Genomic DNA, 21,516 nt, shown 5'->3' with positions numbered 1-21,516 from the left:
CGCACCGCTGGGCACCCGTCGGCCCGTCCGCATTAAAAATGTATCAATCTCGCCCAGCTGCGGTGTTTTATATAGGTAGCTTGGCGTGGAATCTTAAAGGTGTCGTAAAGAATAACGCTTGCCGAGACTTTAGCGATGACGAGTGAGAAAATATCGCGTCATTTGGAATCCGTGTCTTTTTCTGATACCGAAAACGTTCATATCGGGTGTTGAATTATGTAAATTATGTAAAAAGGCAACATCAGTATTTCCAATTAAATTAATCAAAAGTCTTCACGTATATTTCTATAAACTTTATTGTAAAAATTTATAAACTAAAAAAATAAAATTAATCATTATTATAATTTTCTTCTTTTTCCTTAATTTTGTATTATCTCTCTAATTGATTTTGACTCACTTGATTTATACGATAATCGAAAAACTGAATGGATTTTGTATTTAACAACTTTAAATATGCAAAAATTTTATTAAATAATCTTTAAAAATACAGAGAATTTTATATTTCTGCATTTTTATGCAAAAATTTGTTCCTAAGTTCGTTGCCACAACACTATATGATTTATGATTGCATCTTAGGCTAATTTTATTAAATATTTATCGTTAAAATAAATTTTACGAAACAAATCGAGTCTCATTAATTCAGATGGATGTTCCATCCTTTGACATTGTCTGGAATCTCAGTGTAGCCTTCGGCTTTAAACGAGTATCGCGGCCCGATAGTCGCGCGAGTAGATCTTCCGCCGAATTTTACATCAGGCCGGACCAGCGCCGAATATGGTCCGAGCCTGAGAAAGAGGGGGAAGGGGATGACGAGAAAGGGGCCTCACGGTAGAGGCAGGAACATCACTAAAGTGTCAGCGGCATCACAATTCGCGAGGAGCAAAAGAGCGCTTGTTAGCGGGCTTGGAACCGGCAAAAAAGCCAGCTCGTCGTTCAAGGAGCAAATAAAAATCGGCTGCACCTTCTGGCCTCTTTCCTCCCTCCCCTCCCACCCTCTTTTCCCTCCGTCTCCCGTGCACGCGTCTTTACGTCGGAGAGGAAGACGAAAGATTGAAAGGGAGAACGAGCCGCGCGCTGTTTGTCCAACGAAGGGCCTCAAAAGTCCTCAGCAAGACAAAAGGACGAGTATGCCTTCCTTTGATCCTGTCGAGCGAGTGTAAAACGTATGTTTTACACGCAGAAAAGTTATGCGGAGTTAATAATGTGTCGGAAACAGTTAATTGCAGCTGATTAGATTCTGGGCACAAGTAGAGAACAAAATTCTACGAAATTTGATTGATATCGAAATGCGGGGCAACGAAATCAAGAGGTGAATTCCAACCACTGCGTCTAGCACATCACTTATTAACTTTAGGACTCTACATTTGAACATTATGTTCTATATCGAAACACAAACGTCCGTATTTTTTCGCACTAAGCCTTCACGTAACCACCACTTCATTTCAAACGCGAAGATACATCGTACGCAAACTTCACACGCACCTCACCGCTTCAAATTCTTCGCGTTTCCTCCACGTTCTTCGCGATTCGGTTTTAACGACATGAAGGCCTCCGTCCGTGCCGCGGCAAAAGAGACCTCGAGAAACTCCGCGGTGAAACAAAAGGAGCTCTTCTTCGCCGTGCTCCGTCCTTTTCCGTCTTTCCCCGGATTCCGCCGGATCCCGGGGACTTCCTTTCGCTCCCCCGCCCACCCCCTCCATGTCCAGGGGCCCAGTTTCTTCGGTGTCCACCGCGTTCCTGCCTACGTCGAATTGCAATCGGTCTTTGGCCGGAGCCGACGGCTCCTCTGCGCGATGTTTCGATACAAATTACATGAAGAGCGACACGGAGGGACGGAGGAGAGGAAAAGAGGACCGGGGTCCTGCGACGCAGAGACAGCAGAGACTGATGTTATCATCAACCGTCGCGGGCCCGGTCTTTTTGCACCGTAATGCAACCCTTCTCGCAACTCCTCTCCCTTCGCGTCGCTCTTCGCACTCGCTTGTGCGTTTGTGCGATGCCGATCATTTGCGATACCGGGGAAAGGAACGCGCGATGAATTCGGGACCATCTCTCTCTTTCGGCTCGAGATGATTTATTAATACACGAAAAAGGACCTCGCAAACGCGTAAGGATGTATTTAAAAAAAAAAAATCCGGTGGAAAGAACGTATTATTTTAAATTAATATTTTAAATTAAGTAACAACATTGTTGCAAGTTAGATTAAAAAAATTAATTTCTAAAGTTATATAAATAAAGCTAGTAGCACGATATGAAATAAATTACCGCGAAAAACGGATCTCGCTAAAATTACCTGTTCTTTATTCGATTACCTAACGTGAAATATCTATCCGCCATCACCGAATTACTCGCGATACATCGATCTCTCTATTCCGCGACTATAGAACCAACGCCGCTTTCTGACTGCTCATTATCCCGTTCCCGCGCGAACAGGTAGAAATCGAGCGTACACGCACACTTTTGCACCCGCCGTACACTCGTCCGTCTCGCAATCACTCTAAGTTGGGAATTTGAGTAACGCGGCGTAATTTACGGCGTTCCTTTCCAGCCTCGAGAGGCCGCTCATAATCATTAGCGGCGGATTCGGTCGTTGCAACAGACGTAATAACGATATATCCCCATATCGGCCAAACGGGGAAAACGTCGATGGAGAGATCGAGCTCGCCGGGAGTTTCGCGCGCGGATAGACGAGAGAGACGAGCTCGTAATCCCTCGGCGTGGCAGTTTTGCACGAGTTTATGGGGTTTCTTGCGCCCGTGCTGCCAGTACCGGCACTAACAACCGTCACTAATACGCCCCTCGTTTCACTCTCCGCCCCGCGCTGCACTCCGCGAGTTACTTAACCGAGTAAAGACTCTGTCTCTTTATGGCGATTTAGTGAATCGCTTCATCGCGCTCCGCCACGCGGAAACTCGCCGGTCTCGCTCGACCGCGACTCGAAGAACTTGAAATGTAGTCGGACTGAATAATCTCGGCGAGTGACTCTTTTAACACTTCCCGTACCTTTTATGGAATATTTATGGAAGAGAAATTATTCTACGCGTCACAATTGTACCATGTTTCACGAATCAGAAAATTTAATAAAGGATTAACGTCGCAATATTCAATGAGGAAATTTAATGGAGAATAATGTTTCATTGCTGACTCAATTTCCCGAAATTTTCTAGATTATTATAACATTTTTTATAAATAAAAAATTATTAGTATCTCGAAATAAAACAAAAAATGACATTTTTGGTCTCTAATATTTACGACATAGTTACCGAATGAATAGAAGTGATACGATCGTACGCAGACTCTCCAGCTGCGGCGTACAATTGTCGGGACGACACGGAGAGTCGCGCGAGGAACGTCGGTTACACGCTTTCGTTTCTCGAACACGGCGTGAGGTAAATCACGCCGCCTCTAGCTGGCTGACTAGTCGCGCAAAGATCGGTAACGTGGACGCGTGTATTCCCGCATGCGATATCGTTGTGGCCGTCGTATGTAGCCGTGGCGACCTAAAATCTAGCAAATTGGACGAGCGGCGAGTCTTAATCGTGGATCTGCCGCGGCGAAAGCCGTCGCCGTCGTCACCGTTGTCGTCGCCGATTCCGCCAGTACGATCGTGCGTACGACAAACGCGCGTAATGCGTGTGTCCGGCTCGTTAGTAACGATCTGACTAAATTGGCAAAGCACCAACACTATTCAGAATAACCAGAATAACCAGAATAACGTCTTTGCGGAAAGCAGAACTCGGCGCGATACTATTTAGAATTGTTATATCGATTAATTTAAAAAAGCATGAAAGCATTAATTTATTTGCGCTACATTTCTACAGTATTGTAAATGATGAGATTCTTTGATTAATTTAAATTACATTATCTCGAATAGAAATTTAGTTACAATTGTATCTAATTGTGATTCCGACAAAATTTAAGCGCGCAAAAGAAAAAAACGTACATCTGTCGCATTGCAGTAAAAGCAAATTGTTAACTTTATATTGTCCATCTCTTATTTGCCGAATGCTACTAATTAGATTTGCTTTGCAAGAACAAAAATCTGAATTATTATATACATATTGATAAGTATTTTAATTGTTAATAATAATTAATAGTCAATAATGGCAGTAGTGCAAAGAGAAATATAATAAATCTTGTAAAATGTTATGTCTGACCATGTCTTACTTTTTCTACTTAAAAAAGAATTTTATTTTATAAATTATAAATATTGAACTAAACTCGATCCTTTGATAATTCTAGGTATGTATATGCTTATTTCAAGTACTCAACTATATATAATTCTCTTTTCGTTTCTCTCTCTTAGTTTTTTCTTCACTTTTTAAATCGTTTGAGCTGGTCGTTAGTTACCTCTAGCTATATGCATTATGTATCTCTTTTTTTTTCTTCGTCTTGTAATTAGAGTAATTCCCGGTTAACGAGCGATCAAAGGAGTAGTACAAGTGGTTGCACGCTCACAGCGACTATTATCGTGTTATTTTCTTCTATTTTCGAACGGCGCCGCGGGCAACTACGTGTTTACTTTCACTTACAATGACGTATTGCGCTTATTTATCTCCGCCGTTGTCATTGTTCTTAATAACACGGTAATGAAATTAAACTTAATTATCGTGCCGGCGCAATAATATACACTTTGTGCTTGGAAGATATCCCGTAGTCATGATACTCGATCGTTTGAATCAAGGTAACTGGTATTTACACGGCATAAATTTTAATTCATTATTTAAAAAAAAAATATTTTTCAATTATCTGTGCGGTATAATAACTAGAAAAGTATGTGACGTCACGTACACGATACTTATTCAATATTAATAAAATAAGATGAAGTAAATTGATTAATAAAACAAATTTATTCGATATTAATAAAATAAGATAAAGTAACAGTCCGAACAGATTTCGTAAAATAATTTGAGGCTGCGGATACACTTTGAATGATTAAACGTCGCCGACGGTATATGCAAATATTCCGAGGGATGTCCGGGCAATATCCGGTGCACCTAGGAGGGCCAGGGTGGAATTAAAAGAGCTCGGAAACAGATTGGCCGGCGCGGGTCCGAAGGTAATGGCTGGCTAAACGGTGGCGGCGCCTTGATATGCAAACGCTGGAATTTCCGTGAGCGGCGCGATCGTGCTTCCAGGACACGAAACGAGCGTCGCGGAAAAGAGCGGAAAGGAGAAGGAGAAGAAGAGCTGCATTCTCGTCGGAATGCCGTGCGAGAGCTATTCCGGTAATAGCGTCCGTTTACATCGTCCCTTTAGCGTCCGACGTTTCACGCGCGGCATTTGTCTTCGACCTTCTTCGATGGGAAAGATCACGCGGTTCGAGAGATCGCTTTGATCCTCGTCCGCTCGCGAGAGACGCGGGATTCCGCGGAAATGCGCTCTTTACGTTTTCGCAGACGAGAGAACGTAGCGCCCGGTATCGGATGCATTCCGCTTGAGTGAACACGCTCGCGATGATAAAAGTAGCGTAGACGCCATTAGTCCTAAACGCGGCACTATATCCTGCGAGATACATATCTATTTTTAATTGCTCCGACATGCTGCGAATTAAGCAATCATTCTCCAGCCCATTCTCTGCCTGACTTAATACGCGGCGAACAATGAATAGTGTTTTGCTAACTGCAGCGCATAAATACAACAAGCAATTATGATCGCGAGTTATCGCGATGAAGTAATAGAGTTATCGAGGGGAACCGTGTAATATGGATGTTGATCGCATCTAAAATATCCGACTGACACACGCCGCGAATTGTAAAAAGTGAAAGTATTAACACAAAACGAAATATCCCGCCTTTTTCGTCGCGATCCGATCCGAGTCTAAGCAACGGGATGGAGTCCGATGGAATATCGAGATCTCACTTATTGTTCGCCGCGCATTCTTTCACGTGATATTCCAATTATCTTGTTTCGCGCGGTAGAAAAACGGTCGCGCGTCTAATCCCGCCGCAAGAAAAAGGTTTCATGCAGACCAAAACGACTCGCGGCTACTTTTCGGAATGCACCGACTCTCGCGGAACGCATTCAAATCGCATTCGTCGCTTCGTTTTGCGTCCACCGCCGCATCGGATTGACGTTGAAGGATGACACGTTCTTCTTCGGGCAGCGTGCTTCGGCGGACCCTCGCGCATCGTGAGACCGGTCCCCCCGGAATCGAGTTAAGAGACGAGCCTCGTGAGGGACAGTGATAAAACAGGAGAAAAGACATTTTTTGCTCACAGTTAGAATGCCTAAAAGTAAATTAGTAAGATGCAAAAATTGCATTTGAGCATTTTTTTCAATTTTTTAATCCTAATTATTTCTTTTACAAATGAGAGAAACTACAAAGAATATTTTTGATACATAAAAAGTATAAAAAATAGTTTATAACAAATATTTTGCGTATTGAATTAAAATAAATATTCAGAAAAATTTAAAAAGAAATGGTAGAAATCGAAAAATTGAAAACGTTTATCATCAAACGTTTCTTGCGGTTTTAAGGATTCGGTCGTACGATCGCGCCAGGAATAACATCGCGCGAAGTATATGTAAAAGTCGACGGAATACACCCGAAACCTGTGCAGGTGGAACTTGTCTAATACCGCGGTAGTTTATGATTCGCTCCGCGATCTGTTGTCGTTCGGCGAACGAGGAAGGAGTAAGAAGACGAATCACGGATTCTCGTACAGTAAAAGCTAGAAAAGATGGGTTTGATGAAAGAGCGCGACTTATGCATACCGTGTAAGTGACGCGCATGAATAATTCATTCTAATAAAATAATGCAGCCTGTGCTCGAGTCACGGACGTCGGACTTGAGCGCAAAAACGTTCCGGGATCGGTGAACGCGATGCCGCTACACCGGCGAGCGGACTTTTTAGAATAAGATTCCCCCGATTGATAAGTTCTGTGTTGCACGAGCCCGTAAGAAGATACGTACCGAAATTTAGAACTACTTCCCCGCGTCACGTGCTCGTATATGTCGCGAAGGAATGTCCAAGTTCGCAACAACAAGGCAGTGGACATGTTTTTTGGCGCAAATTACAATTCTTACTTTATAAAAGTTCTCCGACTATCAACGGAATTGCGACGATAAAGTTTTACACCCGATGCGATAATGCAGGTAAGAAAAAGAACACGGCAACAGCCGTCGCATCTCGTTTGCATTCGGAATTATGTTGCATCAGTTGCAGCGAAGTGTTATTGGACAAAAGGGGAAGTCAAGCGTAGGCGGAAAAAGGCAGCGACGGAGTAGAAAAGCTCTAAAAGATACATTTATAGTAAATCGGTAACGATAATAACCGTCGGTTGTGTGAATGGAATTGTTTGTCATGAATTCAAAATTCATGATCATCATACGTGAATTAAAATAGCAAGCATACGAAATATATTTATACTTTTAACTAAATTTATTTATGCATTTTTCAGAGAAAATGGAAATACGGATAAATTACTTATACGATATTTCGCGATCGAAACTATTTATTTTACGCGTTTGGGTTAAAAAACGCGCATGCAAATTGAATTCGACTGAGAAGATGCAGACGATTGCTGCAGGTGTCGCAAAGTGAATCGGAGCGAAGAAGCTTCGAGAGCGGAATACCGAGATAGCTGCGGGACTCCATTTTCCGCAGTCACACAATTCTCGCCGTATAGATTTTTATCCCCTCGCCCTTCGATGTCGGAAAATGGAATTGTTGTTCGGTAAATCGGAAACTATTTTGTCGCCGATCCGAAGCGCCGACCCGAAGCACCGACACGTCCCTTTCGAGATACGAGGGTTATCGAATCGATGTTGAGATGTCTTGATCTAAATTTATAAGAGAACCCGCAAAAAACCCCAAAGTGTCTGCGCTGGAAGGACGAGCTTCTTATAATTTCCCGACCCGCAATTGATAAAGCAATCTTCCCCGCAAATCTTATACGATCGTGCCCATCGTCGAAGTGGATATTACAGAGCATCCCCGATATAAGGGGGATAACCTATCCCATTTTCGTGGCTGGATTCGCCGTAAAGATTTTTATTCCCCGTGCGATGTCGACCGAAGGAAAATAGAATCGTCGCCGCTTTCGAATCGGCCGAATCGCCGGCGCTTTCAATTCCCGCGACACGCGATGGCGGAATGAATCGGGCGGAAAGGAGCGGGAAACGCGAGCCTGCATCGGTGAGAAAAGGGTCCGGAGGTGATACGGCGCAGGATGTCCGCTTGGGGAGACATTCAATCGTTTGGTGGCAAACGCCTTCAAGATGGCGAGTCCGGTCCGATCGGCTCTAATCGCGGCGGCGCGCGGATACGCGGTGGCGGATAAGTTGCTTCGCAGGATTTATAGATTCCTTGGGACGTCCTCTCGCGAAATTGTCTTGTTTATCGGGATACGGTCTTAGAGTACCTGGAGGGCGTTGCCGGAAATCGATCTTCGGAAGGATCCCTCCGCTACGTTTCCCGAGGAAATTCGGATTCGCGTCTTAAACATGCTTAGAAGACGCTATTGTAAAGAAAGATAAAGCCGTATCTAATTTAAAACGTTAATCTATTGCAAGATAAAGGTAGTTGCGCCTTCGAATATTTGAATGACGGGAAACGTGCTCGTATAAAGTATAAAATTTTCGGGATAATTCGAAATTGTCAAACCATCTCTGCTGCTTTCTCATCACACTTAACATCCCCCCTGTTCGAAACCATAAATAGACTATGATCTCGTCCGATTTCGATCTTGATCCCTCGGCCAGCCAGCCTCGAAACAGCCATCGTTCTATCGACAGTTCATCCCCCGGAGAGTATTTTCCCAATTCGCCGGCTGAACACAGGGTCGTCAACGTGGCTACAGAGGAAAGGGGACGATGAGCGGGGACGAAGAGGGGGGACCGCGCGGCAAACATTATAATAAATCAGCGGGGCTGTGACGTGAATGTAAAATTGCCGGAACCGATCTGGTCGTGTATAACACGAGGGGGTTGAAAGGGGATGCGCCAGTGAGCAGCAAGGAGGGTGGCAGGCGGGCGCGGGGGTGGCCGATGGGCCATTGTGAGAGTTATTTGTCATGCTGCCTACGAATCTACGAAAGAGGGGATGGGAATCGACGGCCCGCGAGGGGTGGTCGTTCCTATTGGCCGATTATCGATGGTTATTGCCTGTACTAAGCGCCATATGTAAAGAACGGGGGTTCCTCGAAAGAATGACGAGCCACCCCTTTGCCGATTTCCCGTCCCTCTCCCTCCTTCTATCTCCCTTTCTCTTTCTGTAAGCAACCTCAAACTCGTTTATATTCGATACTCGCTGCTCGTAAATCCAGGAGATAATGTTTGCAAGAGCATAGAATTTTTCCACGGAAAATTTGGAGATTAATAGATTATCGAAAAAGTTTAATAATAATTTTTCACGTGTAGAATAAAATCTCACGAATTTGGTTTGAAAATAAATATAGAAAATTGGGAAGTGTCATTTCAAAACGATTCTTGTCTACTTGTAAAAGTTTTTGGAAAATTGAAAAAAATTGCTTTACATAAGTCATAGTTTAAATAAGTATTTTTAAAATATTTTTGGAACAAATAAAAATACGAGATACTCACATTTTGCATAACTTTATGCGAGTATAAGCTTTCATTTTTGTTTAATATCACACCTAATAATATGACAATGATTTACCAATAACCAGTTCAATAAACTTTTTGAAAAACATGTCGAAGTATTAAGTACTCACCGATTTCGTTGTTCGTTTAATTGCATTACCCGCTGCATCGTTTTCATTTGATATTCGGATCACTGCATTATAAACACCGCAATACATACTTTTGAACCTGTAAATAAATAAAAAAATTGTTAAAATCCTAGTAAAATTTGACATCCAGTGTATTAATATTTAAAAATCAATATAGGCTATTATTTTTCTCATTGTTTCACGACTAACACAAAATAAACCTATCCGTCGCGTTTTTTTAAAATCAACGCGAAATCTCTAGTTGGAAAAAAAATCGGGCAACCATGGCCGGTACTTCGTAATAATTGAGTTACAGGCGCGGTCGGGCGCGCTTTTGTGAGACCGGCCAATTTCGATTTCGGCTCTGCGATTTTCGATTGCGTCGATACACTTTGGCGCGCACGTAGCCGGTATCGACGATATCCAATCCGCCTGTTTGGTTTAAGTTTCGGCGGTTCCCTTTTGTTTGTTATTTCGCGCGTTCCGAATTAAATGTACCACCCGGTTGGGTCCTGGTCCGCGTTCTTTTTGTTCGTGATTTTTTTCAGCTACGCACTCGGATTCTCGTTAACGAGCGCTCTGCAGCGGAAAAAAAGTGGAAGTGCACGTTTTTCGAAGAGAACAGCGCATTATTATTCTTTTTTTTTTAAACAATTTATGATTCTGAATCGTCAGAATAAAAATACAAGATAAATAAATTTAATCTTAAAATTGATAAAATAAAAATTAACGCAGCAAAAATCTTGTAATAAATTGATATAAAAGAATAGAAATAATGGTCAGAGCATAATTTGCAATAATATACATAACTGAATATTTATGCTTGAATTTTCAGCGTTATAAATTTTTACAGAAGAAAAAATCTAATTAGTGCGTGTTTACGAGTCGAGAGTTATCGCGACTTATTCAAAAGATGACGAAATTAGCAGTGCGTTCGCGTGTGTACGCGCGATAATTCATCGGTTCGCATAAACATTCTTATAGTGTCCTTCGAGCAAGGAAATTACAAGGCAGACAGCGCGGTTTGGACGCCGCCTCGACTAATTGACACGCGGGACATTGAATTCGCACCGTTCGAATTTACATGAAGTTCCGATAAGCACCACGAATTCCCGAGCTGATTTAATTAGCCGGGCACGGGCCGGCAAGCAAAAATATTCATACAGATGGTGCGAAAACGCGCGTCGCCGGATGGGGCGACAAGTCGACTTACTCATCGGCAGGCAAATTGACGACGGTTCGCGCGATCAGGTGCAAAGACACTCTCGTCTGTCTCCCTTTTCAGGTTTATTTCGCTTTCATAAAACCGCCTGTAAAAGTTTGTAATAACATTCTTATTGATATTTTTATTAAATTAATGACTATTTTATAAAGATGCGAAAAGAATAAATGTACGTAGAAATAGAATGTACATGTTATTTTACATATATCTTTGCGCGATATTACTTATTCAATTATTTTTTTATATATTTCTATCTCCTTATTTTTCAATTATTTTTCAGTTATTTTTCAATATTTAATTACTTCACACTTATTTCATCTTTTTTAAAGCATTCCTAAAAGTAAGAATTTTATCTCTCGAATATTTTTCAAATATTAAATTTAGTAAATTAATTTTGTTGTAACAAATGCTTCGGTCAATCGTTAAGCGTTTTTCATTTAATTTATGATCTCGTATCGTGTAACTGTTAGAATAGAATTACTTATTGATCCAATTTATCATTTTCGAATGACTTTCTACAGAGCTGATGACAGACATGACGTACTATTACGTATAGAGGGAGCGATTCTCTTTTTTACATCACCGTACGAGCTTTTTTACGTTAACGGCGAGGGTTGACACTTTGACGGAAGAGAGTCGCGAATCCGCGCGGTGATTCGAGTGGCACAAAGGTGCAACACAGGCACCCTCGGGGGGCTTGTGGGAACGCGGCTTGAAGACTTCATTATTTTTGAGGGGAGAAGTGCCCTTTCTTGTTAGAAGATTCCTCGCCCAAGGCGACGCGAGAGACCGTCTTGTTAAAATTCTCCGAACTGCATATAAGCGCTGAACCGAATGCCCACCTCCTTCCTTCTCTGCTCTCCGTTTCTCTCTCTCCTACGTCTCGGTCTTTTCTTTTTCTGCCCTTTCCTCGACCTTCTACCCCGTCGTATTTACAACCTCACAGATTTTTCAAGAAGAGATTGAGAAATCGGCGTCATAATCGCCGTGTGGTGCGTGCATAGTAAATGCGTGGTAATCAGAAGATTCGACAGTAAAGAAAAAGAGAAATACAGACGTGTTAAATAGGATAGATATTTTATGAGTCAAAATTTAACTTTAAATTTAAAAAATATAAAAATTTGAGGCATATAATATTTGTTCCTACTTGTTTCTTACTCAGTATTTTTATTTTGTCTCTCGTTTTAATGCAAATTTTTATTTTATTAAAATGCGACTAGATACATAGTCTTCGACAGTAAGACGTTTAATCAAACTCGCAATCGTCGTTGATTCACGAGATTTCTGTGCGACGCACGTTCGGAAAGCTTATCTGGCTGTCTTCCGCGCGATAAAATCCTCGGAGCTATTCCGGTGACGTCGTCGTTTCCCGAAGGATCCCAATTTGGCGTGATCGCCCTGCCGCACGATAATCGTATCCTCATGCCGTTCCCCACCCTCGAGGAGAATCCGCGAAGGGTCGCCGTAACCACCCCGGTGCAAGCTCGCTGCGATTGGCCAGCCGTTTAGGGGATGAATCGACGCGCGGTGCCGCCGCCGGTTGGCCGGATTTAATTAATCGATCGCACGCATTACCGGCCGACAAATGGTGGGCAAGCGGTTAAAGCGTTCGCAGTTAATGTCGGCGATCGTACGTCATGAAGAATAAACAAGTTCCGCTCACTCGTGGCCGGCCGGCCGTAATTGCGAATTACATTACGCGGATTTCGGGCCGCGCGCTATAACGCGCGTGTGTAAAATTACTCGACCCGAAAGTGCGACGGATCGATTCACGAAACTCCTTAATTTATCGCCGATAAAGATTGAATGCCGAATGCTTTCACGTGAGATTTCAATTTTGTTATCATTCGGGCAATTTTTAAATCCGTTATTGCTCATTCTGAAAAAACGATAGCACAATACGTGACGAGATCCGTTAGACAAACATATTGATTTTATCTTTCAGTTACTTAAAATAATAATGGTTGATAGCCGGTTATATTCAGTAGGCAATTTCTAGCATTGCGCAAGTAGAAACACGAAAAAAAAAATTGCTTTTTATCAAATCCATCGTGCAGTTAGAGAGGATACCAACGCCGTTAATCCCACTTATATGAAAACGTTCCCACTGCGCTGTGCTAAATTTTTTCTTTTACTCATATAGACACGCGAAGTGTCGCCATGACAAGAAGCCGAGTCGCGCATCCAGCCGGCGGGGTTGCGGCAGGGTGAAGCGAGACGGCCGAGAGGAGGGTATGTACGACGGGTTTCATAAGTTATCGATTGGAAGGACGAACAATGGTGGTGGGAAGCACCCTGTGGTCTCCATGACGACCGAACCTGCGCCCTGCGAGTTGGACGTTTACCTTAATGCCCGAGAATTACGGGACGTGATTTTCGCCCCGCTTCTCTGCCGCCCCCTCCCGGTCCCTCATCACGCCGCCTGCCCCTCCTTCGTCGAGGGCGCTTTAGGCGATAATGTAATTTTATCTTCCTCCCCGTGGTATATCCTCCCCCTCGCACTTTCCCGCTCGCACCACTCCTTCCGCGCCGCGGAATGGCGGCGCAAACGTCTTCTTTGACAAACAACGTTAGTTCATTGGCCGTCCGGTGAATTAATTGGATTCCAGGTGAATTAATTGCGGCAGAAGCCACGGCGGGAACGGAAATTAGATCCGACAAAATAGAAGAAGCGCCGCCATTAAGCGGCGGACAAAGCGCGGCTGGAAGAGGCTACTTTTTTTTTGCGACGCTCGCGACGGAGAAAAGCCGCCTCGGCCGATAGTGAGGGAATTAATTGAATTTTAAATAATTAATTGCTCCGACTGCGCCGCGGTATCATTGACGCAGACTGCTTGAGAGCGAAATAATTAAACGTGAATGAAGAGGCATTACGGAATGATGAGAGTGTTTTAGGAACTCGAAAGTAATATTATTACGAGTTTAAGTATAAAAGCAGGAGAAAATTAAAAGTAAAGATATTTTACGGCGATGTGACAATTATAAATTTTTAGGTGCGGCATTTGTGTCTCCGCAATTTATCTCGATTCCAAAGTTGCGTCATATATTACTGTGAAGATTCCGCCCGTGAATTACGCTTTTTCGGATCGTTACCGCGGGCCACGTTTCATCCCTAACTACGTCGACAGAGTTCGAGCCACCCCCTTGGGGGCTGTGCCAACGTAACCCCGCATTAGCTAACTGCGCCCTGATTCGTTGTCGGATCGATCCGAAAAACGAGGAAACTCGGCGCGAATTACAGCACCTTCGGTCAACGCGTTCAGCTAACTGCACTGAACTGAGTAATTAAACTCGAAAAAAAAAAAGATACCTCTCACATTTTTCGTATAGAAAAATAATTTAGAATCCATCTTATTGTGACTTCAATTAATAATAAACATTCCCATCACTTATATGTTAGCATAAAAAGTAAATACATTAGCGTAGATACTTTTATATTTAAACTTCTCTCTTGAAGAAATTTTCATTTCGCGGAGCAAACTGTTGAGAATTTAATTGCAAAATCATCACGTCCGGTAAAGCTACGTAAATGGAAAGTGCATCATTGTACGGGTCTTGATGCGCGTCATTAATTAAGATCCACCGCTTGCAGCACACCGACACGAGCCCTAAACAACCTTATCGCGTTAACGATCGATCTCTTGCGGAGCGTGTTACCCCCGCCTATCCTTTCCGAGAGCACGCTAAAGCTCAGTTCGCGGCAAGGAGTCTGACACGGTTACCATGGAGTTATGTAAATCGCCGGATTACTCGTCCCTGCAAATTGGAAATCGCAGAGGGACGAGGGGGTGAGGGGGAGGGAAGAGGGGCATCCAAGCCCGCCTCTACCCGACTATCACCTCTCGGGCGGATGAGACTGGAGCGAAATGGAGCGGCTCTCGAGGAGGAAGAGAGGGTGTGTAAGGTGCCACCATCTCCGCGGAGTTACGAGCGCACTAACTCGCACACCATTCCCGTTCGAATCATCCCCTGGGCCACGTTACACGCATTAGCTAAACGGCGGCTCTGATTGGCCCGCCTCCACGCCCGGACGTTGATGATCCTCGGAACCTCCTTTACCGCGGAGAGAAGGTCAAAGTGGGGTGCGCTCGACCCCGGGAATGAGAAAGGGATTCTTACGTAAGAGGGAAAACGTGTTAACGCTCTGCAGTTTTCCGCGAATCTTTCCTCCCACGTTTCGTTTTCTCGCGACAGCTATAGTTCATTAAATCAATGTCGTCGAGAAGCGGTTCTAGCTTGTATCGATTAATATTCTTTAATCCAACAAATCCATTAATTAATTGTACAAAATTCTCAAAGTAAAAATTACCAGCTCGACAGATGATTCTTTAAGATGCGAAAACAAGTTTTGATATATTTTCGACTTGTTTGTTTACTGGAATTTCTTTTAGATACATGTTAAAGAAATTATTTTCCATGATTTCTATTTCGGAAACATTTTCTATATAACTATGTAATTATTATACAACGGGAATATCGTTTTCGACAATTTGGAAAAATGACGCTCTCGCTGATCTGAAGCACAATTTCAATGACGTACGGAGACCAGGTGTTTACATAATTCAGATCTTCACAATATTATCTCGGAATAGTTTTGACAACTTTCACTGTTATGTCATGTTTCAATATAACGTTAAAGATCTCAAAATTATGTTTCAGTATAATGTTAAAGACCAATCTACAATGTGCTTTTTGATTTTTGTTTTCTGACTTTTTGCCTTTATATAAAGGTATATTTTTCTTTGGAAATGCATAGAAAGGAGAAATTAGGTTTATTCGTGTCGCGTGCCTCAACATGCTCCTACTCGCTCCAATATGCTCCAATCTATATCATTATGTTACGTATACTATAGTATTGCCAGATCTAATACCAACATTTCCGGGACATGTCTGAGGCGATGGTTAAAAAATGGATTATTAAAGTATTTGAGTTAAATCTTGTATCAGTTAGTGTCCCCATATAAACCATGGTGTAATCATTTTTTAATAACATTTTAAACTAAAATAACTTTTTTTTTAAGATAGAAAGGCAAGAATGTATACGAAAACTAGGATGTATAGTTTTCTTGAAATTTTTTTTCTGATTATTTATATTTTTAATGTAAGTGTCGACGGTTGCGATCGCGAAAAACGGCCTAAAAATATGAAATGAATCCTGGGATTTCGTTATGCATTTCCGGAACAAAAAACTTCAATTACTGGACATGGGATCAACCGACGAATTTCGAGACTTTTCCGGCGACCTAGCAACTCTATTGAGACACGCGATGGACAAATTGTAAATCATGGTGTTTTTTGACTCCTTGCAACAAATACATAAAAGCGAAAATACAAAAGGCAGAAAGCAAATAATACTACAAAAGAAGCACGTTACAATAATTAGGCATGAAGATCGACAAAAGAAAATGCTAATGATTTAGTGACTGACTCGCATTATTAATTAATTTCACATTTCATGGTTGTCAGGCTCTGTTTAAGCCATCTGTGAATCCTGATTAGTGTAGAGAATTGTAGAAAGCAATTAATATTGCTGTTACCTAAATGATATATTATATTGTAACACATAAGCTATTATTAACTATAAGGTGGTTATTTCTATTCTTTTGAAATAATAAATAGTTAAAAGTAAATACATTAAAGAAATCGATTTTATACATCAATATGAATCAGTATATAAATAATGATTATTACCTTCTTTTTAACAAAATGCGTTTTTTAGACGGGATTTGAAAAGGTTCTTTTTCTTTAGTTATTCTTGTTTAGATACAATGGTTTAGCCTAGTAAATTAAATCTGTCCTAGTAAAGTAAAATATGGCCCAAGGAAAATCGTGCCTTATGTGGCCCTTATTAAGAAAATTTACGATGTGCTATGTTGGACATAAATGGAGCATATTTAAGGTGTCTAACAATAAGAATAAGTACTGGTTGCCAACTATAGAATTGGAGAAGAATAGAGAGGAAAAAGAAGAATAAGGAATAGAGGAGTGGGGAATATAGAATACGGAATATAAAAGAAGAAAAATGTAGAAATAAGAAAAATGTAGGGATAAGAATGTAGAAAAGAAAAACAATAAAAAAGTGCCGGTAGTAATTACAAAAAATCCTGGTCAAGGCAATTTTAGAAATATTAGTCAATACTTTATAGCCCGATAAAAAAGTTCTGCACAGAGTTATATGAAAATTATATGAAAAAAATACTTTCACAGAATGGTATTATATTGTATAATATATCTACCACTTTTTTGACTTAAGAAAGAATCCAATTACTAGAATCACTCTGTATGCTGCTATACTAAAAGTGAACCAAAAGTCTGTTTATTTTTGTTTCTAATGAATATTACGTTTGCTTAAATTTTTTAAAGACGTAAATAAATTGTTCGAAATGTCTGAAGTAAACGTATAAAATGTATTTATTCCAAATAGTTTAATCATATCAACTTTTGAATCTTTTGTTTAAGCTTTTAATCAGAATAAAAGTTGCTAATTTTGCAACTTTGCTAAAACATGAGAGATAAAAATAATTATTAAGCTAATAATATTGTTGTTTCAAAACATAATATTATATATTTCGAAATAGTAATTAATCTTTAATTTATTTATGTATAACATAATATAACATAAATGAGACTCAAAGGATACCGAAAGATTCGAAAATGGATATTAAAAAATTGAGTAAACAGAATTGAGTATTAGATTTCGAATTTTAATCAAATGTACGACAAATAAATTGAAATTTGCAATGAAATGCATAATATATGCTTTATGAGTGTTAATTAAGTTAAATGTTTATGTTAAACTGTTTAGTCATTAGCCTAAGAAATGTATATTACTTTAAAATTTATATAATTTTTTCAATGAATGTTTTAAAAAATAGACGAAATGATTAGGTTAATTACTGGAATTAGCGATAACAGGCTTGTAACTCCATGTGGTCGCGTTTAAGATTTTTTACATCTTTCGAGCTCGAATTTCTTTTTTTCTACGAAAACATACGAACTCACTTCACAGTGGGAGGTGACACTAAAATGTATCTCGTGTTTCCATTTATTTTTTTTTTATCAGGCTATAAAGTAAAAAAAATATTCTTATCTGACATTGAATGCGATTAGCCAAAAGTATAGAAATTTATTCAACGCAGTGGAAAATATGTATAAATATGATAATATTCTAAATGTTTTCATTAGAAAAAGATTATTATGTAAAAAATGAGCAATATAATCTTATTTAGAAAATTAAAAAAAATGTTTCATATAAATCATTAAATTAATGTCGCATAAGAGGTTTCAAGGCTTGACTTATACATCGAGTTTTTTACGCGTGTTACGCAAAATATTTCGTCTTGTGTTCCCACATGTTTCAAATGACCTCGGTATCGCCGTTATCCTATCGATGGCTCCTTTTTACGAGCGACCTTTTACTTCTCTACAAGAACTCGTTTTGTTATTTGATATTTGTCATTTGACTAATAGCTTCTTAATGATCAAGTGACATGTCTGAAGTACCGACTACACTTACAATTAAAAAAATCCCCGAAAAATTTTAAGTAACTGTATAGTCCCTGCTGATTTCTTGCCGCAATTTATACCTGCAGTATACTGTATTTTCCGTTATGTTTTTCATTGTAACAAAAATAAGAATATTGCATGGAATATTGTATTATGCATTTTAAAACCACAAAATATTATATTATAATAAAGAATTTTTTTAAATATAATATAATGCAAGAATATAATAAAAGAATAAAAAGTTTTCTTTTTCTATAAGCAGCAAGCGACGACAAATGCAATTGATTCAACTGACGTTTTTTTATATTCGAAGAGATTTTTTTCTCTGCGTAGAAAGAAGGGATGATCACACCATTTTCTAGCGGGATCAACGACTGCACGTTTGCCGCGGCCGACAACTCGTAAAGGCGAGATTGCCTGCTCGTTTTACGATCCTTTCGTCGCGTTTTCGGGATTATTTGAGAAAATGGAATCCTTTGTGAGCCTCAGTCGAGTGGTTTTGGGAGAAACTACGCGTTAAGAAAAAAGGCGCGGATAAAACTATTGCGACATGAGGGCAACAATTCGAGAGGGAAGGAAGAGATGTCAAGAATGCAGCATTCAGCCAGTGACGATTCGAACATAGCAAAAAGGAGCAGAGGAAAATCGACAGAGTAAAGTGGAAGCGAGTAAGAGCGGCTCTAAAATGCAAACCAGCTGGAAAATCGTAAAAGCGAAAACATTACAAATGTAACAACCAGTTCACTCTCGTCGCTCGTTTTGCTTTCTTTCTCTCTCTCTCTCTCTCTCTCTCTCTCTCTCTCTCTCTCTCTCTTTCTCTTTCTCTCTTTTGGCGCCCACCATCCTCCACCGACACCCTCCATCGGCGACGATGGGCGTTGCGAGGTTGCAACCTGCGCGCCCCGTGGAAACCGGCGAAAAAATACCAGATTGCGGGAGGGGTGTGGGTGAGAAGGGCGGCTAGGAGAAGGGGAGAAGGTAGGGAAACGAGAACCCACTCGCATTCGTCAAGTGTTTTATGGCGGCCTGCGTTCTACAAGCCCGGGGAAAACGCCCGGCGTGAAAAGGTCAAAGGCTGTAAAAGCGACCTCAAAAAATGACATATACTTTGTCGCCATCATGTTAAAGTATTTCTCTGTTCTCGCGTTTCTTTCATTTTTTTTTTGTATTTAAGAGTCTGGATAATAACGAGATTTTCTTTTTAAAAGACTTTCCTGTTTTAAAATCTTATACGAATAATAAGATCGGTTGGGTTTCTATCCCAAAGACATTTATTTGGAATTATTTGACAGTTTTTACGATTTTTCCTTTTTTCTATAGGAAAATAGTTACAATGTCTCCAATATTACATTGTGTCTGTGAAAATAATGGCATATTATGTCAAGGGTTTCTAAAATGTTTAGAAAGTTTAGGAAGTTTATAGGAATCAAAATACGAAATAAGTTCACATTGTAGTTATAAACTAGCGGTCTTTAATATTGGATTTAAAAAGTTGTTTCGTAACGAGGACACGGGTGCGTTTTTGTCTATAAATAACCCATAACAAAAACTTATGAAAACTTTTCTACGCACTTAATGCTTGTGTAAATAAAATTAGAGACAAGTTTGCCTTAAGAGATAATCATTTCGTTAATTGAAGAGAAAAGATTTTTTTCGGAAGCTTAAATTTATTGCATTTTTCTGTATATCTCATTATATATTATGATTGTTTGGCTTCCAAATTGAAAAATGCTCAAGAGAGATTGTATTGCAGTTGTAGGGAGCGTGTAGAAGAAAGTTGCATCGGACTGGATGTGATTTAGGATCAATTGCATCCGCGTCCAGCGATCGGACATGACTCGACGGCCGAAGCGGCGCGGCGCGAGCATCGTAAATTCATTAATAAATTACGCGAACCAATTATAATTCTGTCCAATTCCGCGGCGGGCGTGGAGCTAATAAATCACGGCAAAGTAACGCGAAAGCGAGACCGAGAAAGAGAAGGCGAGAAGTGGACACGGAGAACAGAGGGAGATAGAAAATTCATTGTGTCCTGACCGCGCGCACCGACGAGAGAAGTTTCACTTCTCACTTCATATTCAGACGTGAATGACAGATGGATGAGAATATAATTAATTGCAAGATTACGGGAAGTAAAAACGGTGTTATCCGGCATGTCTGGAAAATTAAAAAGCGAAGAACTATAGCTTTCCGATGGATGTTATTCTATTCGGATTTTGTCGTGCTACTTTTTTCTCTTAGAATTTGACAAAAAATCACGGGAAAATTTTTTAGGATAAGTAATTAAATAATTTAAAATATTTAAGTAATTTAATAAATTACCATTATTTACGTCGGCGTGTAAATCTTGCACAAAGCCATCGAGCGCAAACTTATAATAAAGCGTATGGTTAACGAAGCACTTACGTTAAAGTGCCCGGTATTACGGAATAATGATTCTCTCACAAAGGGTACTAATAAAAGGAAAGAAGAGCGCGTTCGAGCCGCCGCTCGAATATCCCCAAACAGTCTGTCAATCACGCGGCGACGCACAATATCGAGGCGTCCGATATAAGAAAAACGAATATAATTTCCATATAATTGCGCCCGCGCGCCGGCCGTGCCAATCTCGTTCCGCGAGTGAATCGAGCCGCAAGAAGGAGAAGCGTGACAAGAGAGCGTGTCTCGGCGATCGACAACGGCAGAATTGCGGCCGGCCTGCTGTATGAATGGAGACGAGGCACCGGTCTCTTTCTCTCCCTCTTTCGCGCGCGCGCTGAGGGAGGTGGTTACGCATCCGGTAGCCGGTCCATTCCGGGCGCTTAAAGCGTCAAGGAGCTTTTTAAAGACGCGCGGCCTGTGCATCGAACGGACGAAACCCGAGGACGGCCTCGCTCACCCCCTCCCCCTCCCCACCCCCCGTTCTTGGCCGACGAGCGCTTACTTTTTGCTCGAAATCAATTTGTAGAGCATAGTCGATTAATTCCGTGGCCTGGCCAGGTGGCTGGCTCTCCGCCGAGAGAAAGAAAGAGAAAGAGAGAAAGAAGGAAAGGAAGCTATAAACGCGACTACGCAGCGCTTACCGTGCGCATATATCGGCCAGGACGCGATCCCGTAAGGTCATCGGGGTTCGC

General features: G+C 41.0%; 1 long non-coding RNA gene across 2 annotated transcripts in view; it reads right to left on the bottom strand.

Moving 5' to 3' along the window:
• The window catches only part of LOC105672584 (uncharacterized), a 176,994-nt gene that overhangs the window by 135,946 nt on the left and 19,532 nt on the right, over positions 1–21,516 (bottom strand). For both annotated transcript variants that reach the window (XR_001100847.2, XR_010890039.1), the window contains exon 3: positions 9,679–9,775. This is a non-coding gene — a long non-coding RNA (uncharacterized lncRNA). The remainder of the gene's footprint in view (positions 1–9,678; positions 9,776–21,516) is intronic.

Source organism: Linepithema humile, chromosome 4, assembly GCF_040581485.1.
Source record: "Linepithema humile isolate Giens D197 chromosome 4, Lhum_UNIL_v1.0, whole genome shotgun sequence".
Classification (NCBI taxonomy): Eukaryota; Metazoa; Arthropoda; class Insecta; order Hymenoptera; family Formicidae; genus Linepithema; species Linepithema humile.
Note: the sequence above shows the minus strand (reverse complement) of the source record. Positions and strands in the feature narration are given on the sequence as shown.